Below are 9,516 nucleotides of genomic sequence, written 5' to 3' on the forward strand. Positions count from 1 at the left end.
CCATATATAAGAGAGAGCATATGGTATTTGTCTTTCTCTGATTTATTTCACTTAGCATAATGACTTTCAGGTCCACCCAAGTTGTCACAAATTGCAAGATTTCATTCATTTTTATGGCTGAGTAATATTGTATGTATATACCACAACTTCTTTATCCATCCATTGATGGACAGTTAGGTTGTTTCCATATCTTGGCCATTGTAAGTAATGCTGCAATGGCTGCAGGGGTGTATTATGCAAACCATACTGTTTTGATCTTTTCTTCCTCCTCACTGCCTTTGGTCAGATCTTTACTCAGAATTAGCTGTCCAAAATGTTTGGACATTAATGGAACAAACAAATTGAAGTTTATGCAGCAGGCTTCTTTTCTTCTGTTTCGGGTTTCTTTTCTGCAAGCTTCTCCGCTGCTGTTTTCTTGGTAGCTGCAATTTTTTTCCCCACCAGAGGCTTTTCTGATCATAATGCCACCAGCCTCCTTACCTCTCCTCCCTCTCACAGGCTTCTTGCCTGGAACCCCTTCTCATCTGAGCTGGCTTCCAGTGCTGCTGATGCCTTATCCATCTGGAGTTTGTGAGTCTTGCTCCAGTGAAGAATGGTTATTCTGTCTTGTGGTCTTGGCATATGGGTTCAGCTTCAACATGATTCTCAGGTTTTTCAGGGGATTCTACTTTAGGACTCTGCGATGAATCCTCTTGTGTGGTGCTCGGAGGGCTCTTTGGATCTTGGGGTTTTTCAAGATTTTGCTAAGGTCTGTGTTGAGCATCTTGTGCCTGAGAAGGTTGTAGGTACTCTTGAGCCAAGTGCCACGCAGATCATCTAACCTGCGGGAAGCACTTTCAGTCCTAACGCAGAAATGTCCCACAGGCTCTCCAGGAGCAAGTTTCAAAATGTTCAGTTTGCTTACATTAAGGAGAGTCATTCCAAGGATGTTTCTGAACGATTCCGTTGTCCGCATTATAGAGGACTTGTGGTCTCCTGTGCTGGATACGACACATTTTGCCCTTGCCAGCTCTCCTTTGCTGAGAGGCACAGATCTTCTTGATATCATTCCAGGCCTCAAGTTTCTTAAGAAGCAGAACAGCCTCCTTGGTTTTCCTGTAGCTTTCAGTTTTATCTTTGACCACCAAAACAAGTTTAGGAATTTCTTCAATTTGATGACCTTTAGACATGACCAGCGCTGGTAAGGCTGCGGCAGCCAGGGCGGGGCAGATGGCATATTGCTTCTGTGTTGTGCTCGTTATGTGGTGCCAGTGGTGCCGGGTTTTGGTTGATGTGATCGTGCAGCCCCCACGACACATATTTCCAAAAGCACCCTGCCCGGAACTGTGAGTGCCATTGCCTCGAGCTCTAGAAATCTGAGCCCAAGACTCAGCACTGGTTTGATGACCTGCTAATTCACTGACAGCATAGGTCTGTCTCTTGCTTTTGCCCCAGTTGGTGTGAACAAAGTTCACAACACCTGGTCAAATGGGAATCTTGAACACAGCAGGCAAAGTTTAATTTTTGCCAGAAGACTCCCTCTTTTCGAAGTACACCGATACCACTGGGCAGGCACATGCTTTGGCAGAGAGAGAAAGCCATGCTCCTCTCAACCTCAGTGGCTCCTACAGGAAAAGCTATTTCAATCTTTTGGTGCTTTCAGATTAGTGTTCTTGTTTTCTTTAGGTAAATACCCAGAAGTGGAATTGCTGGATCATAGGGTAGTTCTATGTGTAATTTTTTGAGGACTCTTGTTTTCCATAGTGGCTGCACTAACTTACATTCCCACCAACAGTGCACTAAGGCTTCCCTTTTCTCTATATCCTCACCAACAGTTATTGTTTCTAGTCTTTTGGATAACAGCCATTCCAACAGGTGTGTGCTGATATCTCACTGCGGTTTTGATCTGCATTTCTCTGGTTAATGATGTAGAGCATCTTTTCATGTACATGTTGGCCAGCTGCATGGCGTCTTTAGAAAACTGTCTATTCAGTTCTTCTGCTCGTTTTTAATTGGATTTGGTTTGGTTTTGTTTTGCTATTGAGTTGTATGTGTTCTTTATATTTTTTGGATATAAGCTCTTATCAGATAAATAATTTACAAATATTTTCTCCCATTCAGGAGGTTGCCTTTTCATTTTGCTGATGGTTTCCTTTGTTGTGCAGAAGCTTTATAGCTCAACATAGTCTCCCTTGTTTATTTTTGCTTTTGTTGCTTTGTTTTTGGCGTCAGATTAAAAAAGTCATTTCCAAGACCGATGTCAGTTTCTTACCGCCTGGGTTTTCTTCAAGGAGCTTCATGATTTGGGGTCTTTTTTTTTTTTAAGCTTTTATTTATTTGAGAGAGAGAGAGTGAGCGAGCGAGCGAGAGAGAGAGAGAGCATGAGCAGGAAGAGGAGCAGAGAGAGAGGGAGAATCAGACAACCTGCTGAGCAGGGAGCCCAACTCAACTTGGGCACGGGGCTCGATCCTGGGACTCCGAGATCAACCTGAGCTGAAGGAGGCAGAAGCTTAACTGAGGTAAACAGGCGCCCCTGGTTTTAGATCTTACAGTCAAGTTTTTAATCCATTTTGAGTTCACTTTTGTGTCTGTTGTAAGACAGTAGCCCAATTTCATTCTTTTGCATGTGGCTGTTCAATATTCCCAACACCATTTATTGAAGGGACTGTCCTTTCCCCATTGCATATTCTTGGCTCCTCCGTCATAAATTAATTACTATACATGCATGGATTTATTTGTGGGCTCTCTATTCTGTTCTATTGATCTATGTGTCTATTTTTTATGCCAATACCATACTGTTTTGATTCCTATAGTTTTGTAATAATAGTTTGAAATCAGGAAGCATGATGCCTTCGGCTTTGCTCATTCTCAAGATTGCTTGGCTATTTGGAGTCTTTTGTGGGTCCATACAAATTTTTAGGATTGCTTGTTCTTTTTCTGTGAAAAAAGCCATTGGAATTTTGATAGCAATTGCACTGAATCTTAGATTGCTTAGGGTAGTATGAATGTTTTTAACAATATTAATTCTTCCAATCCATGAGAATGGAATACCTTTCTATTCATTTTTGTCATCTTCAATTTCTTTCATCAATGTCTTACAGTTTTCAGTGTATAGGCCTTTAATCTTCTTGGTTAAATTTATTTTATAGGTGTTTTATTCCTTTTGATGAAATTGTAGATGGGTTTTCTTAATTTCTCTTTCTGATAGTCTCTTTGCTATTAGTTTGTAGAAACACAACAACTTTTCGTGTATTGGTTTTGTATCCTGAAATTTTACTGAATTTATTAGTTTTAACAGTTTTTTTTAAATTTTTTAAAAATTAACATATAATGTATTATTTGTTTCAGGGGTACAGGTCTGTGATTCATCAGTCTCACATAATATCCATTGCTCATTACAACACATACCCTCCCCAATGTCTATCACCTAGTTACCCCATCTCTCCACCTCCTCCCCTCCAGCAACCCTTAGTTTGTTTCCTAAGTTTAAGAGTCTCTTATGGTTTGTCCCTCTCTCTGGTTTTGTCTTGTTTCTTTTCCTCTCTTCCCCTGTGATCCTCTGCCTTGTTTCTTAAACTTCACATATCAGTGAGATCATATGATAATTGTCTTTCTCTGATTGACTTATTTCACTTAGCCTAATACCAGTCTAGTTCCATCCATTGTCATTGCAACTGGCAAGATTTCTTTTTTTTGATGGCTGCATAATACTCCATTGTATCTATATACCACATCTTCTCTATCCATTCATCTTTCCATGGACATCTGGGCTCTTTCCATACTTTGGCTATTGTGGACGTTGCTGTTATAAACATTGGGGGTGCATGTGCCCCTTTGGATCACTACATTTGTATCTCTGGGGTAAATACTGAGTAGTACAATTGCTGGGTCATAGGGTAGCTCTATTTTCAACTTTTTGAGGAAACTCCATACTGTTTTACAAAGTGGCTGTACCAGTTTGCATTCCCACCAACAGTGTGGGAGGGTTCCCTTTTCTCTGCCTCCTCACCAATATCTGTTGTTTCCTGGTTTGCTAATTTTAGCTATTCTGACTGGTGTGAGGTGATATCTCATTGTGGTTTTGATTTGTATTTCCCTGATGCCGAGTGTGTGGAGCACTTTTTCATGTGTCTGTTGGCCATTTGGATGACTTCTTTGCAGAAATGTCTGTTCATGTCTTCTGCCAATTTCTTGATTGGATTATTTGTTCTTTGGGTGTTGAGTTTGAGGGTTCTTTATACATTTTGAATACTAGTCCTTTATCTGATATGTCATTTGCAAATACCTTCTCCCATTCTGTTGGCTGTCTTTTGGTTTTGTTGACTGTTTTCTTTGCTGTGCAAAAGTTTTTATCTGATGAAGTCCCAATAGTTCATTTTTGCCTTTGTTTCCCTTGCCTTTGGAGACATGTCTAGCAAGAAGTTGCAGCCGAGGTCAAAGAGGTTGCTTCCTGTGTTCTCCTCTAGGATTTTGATGGATTTTTCTATCTCACGTTTAGGTCTTTTTGATGAACTGTTTAGGGTTTTCTATATATAGTATCATGTCATCTGCAAATAGTTTTCCGATTTTGATGACTTTTATTTCTTTTTCTTGCCTAATTGCTGTGGCTAGGACTTCCACCACTATGTTGAATAAAAGTGCAAGAGTGGGCATCCTTGTCTTACGCCTGATCCAATGTTGAGTATGATCTTAGCTGTAGGCCTGTCATATATGGTCTTTAATATGTTGAGGTATGTTTCCTCTATACCAGCTTTGTTGAGAGTTTTTATCATAAAGAGATGTTGAATTTTGTTGATCCTGCTTGATCATGGTGTATGATCCTTTTAATGTGTTATTGAATTTGGTTTGCTAACATTTTGTTGGGGGCTTTTGAATCCATTGTCATCAGGGATATTGGATTTTAATTTTCTTTTCTTGTGACAACTTTGTCTGGTTTTGGTAACAGGATAATGCTGGGCTTGTGAATGAGTTTGGTAGAATTTCCTCCTCTTCTATTTTTTCTATTAAATCTAAACTTTAAGATCTATGCACTGATACTTAGAAGGAGCCAATAAGCCAGGACAACTAATTAACTTCTTTCTTTCTTTCTTTCTTTCTTTCTTTCTTTCTTTCTTTCTCTACTTACTTTTTTCTTTAGGTTTTCCTGGACTTCACAATTAATTTGAATGTAAATTCTAAACCAGGATAAAGGCACATTTGGTGAGTATACTGTTTTTGTCCCTTCTTTCACAAGGACACTCAAGTGTCAGTTTTGTGTAATGGTATCATTTAATTTCCCACATTATGCAGCCCAAGACCTTGTCTCATAGCCTCATATATTTTTTTAAGATCCAAGCCTCGTGCTTACTGAACTAAATTCAGTGCATAAACATATTTGTTATAAACAACATGACATCTGGCATCCCCCAGAACAAGTGATCTGAGAGAGAGGCAGCAACGAAGATGGTAGCTGCAGTGTCTTTTATAACTGAATATCAGAAATGACATACCAATTCTCCTGACATATTCTATTGGCCACACCAATAGACCAACTCTGGCATAATATGGGAGGGGATTATACAAGGGTGTTAATACCATGAGGTGGGGATCATTAGGAGCCACTGTAGATGCTGGCTACCAGAGTACATATCCACATTTAAATTCTATTAAATCTAGTCTATACTGATAGTTCATGACAGAAATGTATTCCCAGCAAACTACACAATATCTGACAAATAGTGGACTCATAATTTTTAATAATTGGCTAGCTAATTTTATATTATCATAGATATATTATAGCATAGGTAGGTGGGTTTTTTAGGTTTTTCTAGAAGGATTTATAGAAGAAGGACATTTTGGCTGCCATAATTTGGTAAAGAGAAGTTAAAGGCATGCATAACTACTATGTATATGTGAATCTTAGGCATTACTTCAAAATTTTATTTCACTCAAAGAGGAAGTTTCAAGAGAATGGGCATTTAAAATTGTGTTCCAATTTTTACTGTTAGATATATTGTTATTTTGAAATTATTTAAGGTATGCTATAGGATAAAGTATTAAGTAAATAAGTAAGTGGTTTAGGAAAGAAAAGTTTCCATAGAGAGGAAAACAAGTATAAAATATTAAAACATTTTGTGATTTTAAATTTGAACTGGAAATATCAGTGAGCACTCATGATTCTACCCACTCATCCATCCAAACAAAAGATCCTACTAATTTCCCTAATCTTAGAAAAGTCTTAGAAACAATGACAATCTAGCAGAGATGAGTACCCCAAAGTACTATCTTTCACTAAAAGGAAGTAGGGCTCCTTGGAGAAATGGCTGATTCTAAATCTGAAACAGAAATTTTTCAAGATTAGCCTGGGACGTCTTATGCCAGAAAGCAGGAGCTATCAAATTCTAATGTGGTCATTTAAAAGGATGTATGATACAGCTTGAAGGAGGTCTCATTGACCTCAGACAAGGCAACTTGAACATCAGAAAGATTTAAACAGAATATATAAAAAATTATGAGTTCATGATGAGACAAAAAAATAAAATAAAAAAATAGAACAACAATACCAAACAAAACCCACTAGCCCCAAGATACTGATTCCAATGGAGTTTTCTAGGACACCAACTCATTACTCTGACAACTAACAAAAAATCAGCTTCTCATCAGCTACCCGAATAATAGTTGAAATAAGAATGACTTTTTTTTAAAAATTGAATTACAACTGACATAAAATATCCTATTAGTTTTAGATGTAAATTACAGTGATTTGATATCTTATAGATATTTTATAAATGAATGCCAGAAAACAAACCACCCAACTGAGTGATGGGCCAAAGACTCTAAGAGACACCTCACCAAAGAAGAGATCAGATAGCAAATAAATGTATGAGAAGAGGCTCCTATGTGTCATCAGGGAAATGCAAATTAAAACAACTAGATACCACTAAACATCTATTAGAATGGCCAAAATCTGGAACACTGACAACACCAAATGTTGGTGAGGATGTGGAGCAACAAGAAATCTCATTCACTGTTGGTAGAATATAAAATGTAATGGCCACTTCGAAGACAGTTTGGTGGTTTCTTATAAAACTAAACATACTCTTGTCATATGACCCAGCAGTCATGTTCTTGGTATTTTCCCAAATGAACTGAAAACTTACGTCCATACAAAACTCTGCACATGGATGGTTATAGCAGCTTTATTCATAATTTCCAAAATCTGGAAAATAAACTCTGAAACATCCAGACAGTGGAATATTATTCAGCACTAAAAAGAAATAGGCTATCAAGCCATGAGAAGACATGGAGGAAACTTAAATGCTTATTACTAAGTGAAAAAAGCCAACCTGAAAAAGCTGCATACTGTATGACTCTAACTTAGGACCTTGAAAAGTTAAAACTATGAAGCCAGTAAAAAAAAAAAAAAAAAAAAAAAATTCAGTGGTTTCCAGGGGTGGGAGTGGTAGTAGGGATGAATAGGTAAAGAGGATTTTTAGGACAGTAAAATTCCTCTGCGTGATACTATAACCATGGATACATGTTTGGGGTTTTCTGTTTGTTTTTTGATCCATGTTATTATATATTTGTCCAAACCCATAGAATGTAAAACACCAGGAGTGAATCCTAATGTAAACTACAGACCCTGGGTGATTATGATGTTTCAAAGTGTAGGTTTATCAGTTGTAACAAATGATCACTCTGGCGGGGGTGGCTGATAATGGGAGGGGTTATGCACGTGTTGGGGCAGAAAGGGGCACACATATATATCTATCTTTCCCTCAGTTGTGCTGTGAACCTTAAAGTGCTCTAAAAAATTAGTCTTAATAAATTTTTAAAAATATAAGAGGTCTGTGATTTGGGTTAACGTAATAGCGTGTTTGGCAATTATGAGTAAAAATGAACTGGCACCTGGAGATACGGTCTGAGTTATCATTATACAGATGGAAGGTGAATTAATGGTATTCTTGTCTTCTTGGTCATGAACTAATTCAGAAAATGTGATAAGGCCTGTATATTTAGCCTTGGCATAGACATGGTCATCAGTAAGGTAACTCTATTTTCTGTGGAATGATCTGAGAGAGCCCAAAGTAGCACATGGGTCATACCACATGCTTTTGTTTTGCCTCCATTTATTTGATCCAGGCTCAAGATACATTATTTGCCTGATTTGGTTTACACCTTTGTTTTCCCCATGAAATTTTTTAAGTATACAAGGTGAGGGACCAAGTCTTATTCAGGTTTGTCAATCTCTATTTACTGAAGCAAAGAATTATTCAGAACAAGGATAAGAAAATTCACTTGGACTCACACATTCCAGGCCTAAAAGAAGCCAGGTTACCTGCCTATTTATAAAAGTGGAATTAATGCCACTTCACAAGCTTACAGATGTGAAGATGGCCACAAAGTCTCAGTGTGTATAGCCTTTGTGGAATTACATAGTTACAGAAAAACCAATCTCCTGAAACATTCTCTCAGCAATAACAATGACAACCCTATTCTGTTTCTTTAGCTAATCTGAATGTGAGTTATTGACGGTGTGGAGGTGGGAGGCGAGAAGCAGCTGTTGACATGGGTGGTATACAAGATAATCTTAAAGATTCTCTGCCCCAAATTATCTTCACTCTTCTCTATTTCTTATGCTTGCAAATCCTACATTGTTAATACTAAGAAAGGCCCTGATTGAATATGGAATAAAAATATAAAGTGATCTGCTTCCAAACTGATAGTAACTTGGCCTCTATGCTCTTCCTACCTCACTGCTGCTTATGCTTTTCTTGTGAGCTGCACAACCAGGCAGAAAAGACCAACTTCCTAGATAACAGAGGGTTCCCTCGGAATGGGAGGGCCTGGGTTTCCATGCTAAAAACTCCAAACAAACTCTTAAGATCCATTAACATAATTACATTCTTGGTGGTGAAGAACTGATCAATAGAGCCAATCCTGGTATGGTGACAGCTCTGGGGAACAGTGGGCCAGCATAAAGATGCTGTATGTCTTTAGAAGGAGGAAAGTAGAGAGACATGTTTTCTTCTAGGTTGGAAACTGCAGATACCCTATTTTTCTTCCTTTAAATAACAAATTCTGGGATTTGGGAACAGATGATTTTATCCAAATTTCAATTCATAAAATTTCTTATATGTCTAAGCAATTTCTGCGTTTGACTCAAGAGGTACATGTCATAAAAATCACCAGAATTTTTTTTAGAATATTAGAAACATACAGAAATCTCAGCAGAGATACTGTCATACTATCTATGTTTTGATAAATACATTTCAAAGCTTTTATATTTTATTCACCCAAGATTTAGCAAGAAATAATCTGAAGAGGCTAGTGACATGAATGGATCCTCCAGGAGGAAGGAATATCTATCCCTAGTTTTCAATTATAACATCTATGCAAACATCTACATGAACGGATATGAACAAAGGTTTGGGCAATTAAAATGCTACCAGTTACAGCACAAAAGGGATAAGAAGTATGCTTTTCTCTTTTCAATCAATTGTATTTTAATTATTAGAAAACAAAATATTCCAATGAACATCTGTCAGGACTATTTTG

The 9,516-nt window shown here is 37.7% G+C and overlaps 1 pseudogene; it reads right to left on the reverse strand.

Moving 5' to 3' along the window:
• Nucleotides 1-265: 265 nt before the first annotated feature.
• Nucleotides 266-2,279, reverse strand: LOC103672176 (annotated as a pseudogene).
• Nucleotides 2,280-9,516: the final 7,237 nt, after the last annotated feature.

Source organism: Ursus maritimus, unplaced genomic scaffold (assembly GCF_017311325.1).
Source record: "Ursus maritimus isolate PB19 unplaced genomic scaffold, ASM1731132v1 scaffold_5, whole genome shotgun sequence".
Classification (NCBI taxonomy): Eukaryota; Metazoa; Chordata; class Mammalia; order Carnivora; family Ursidae; genus Ursus; species Ursus maritimus.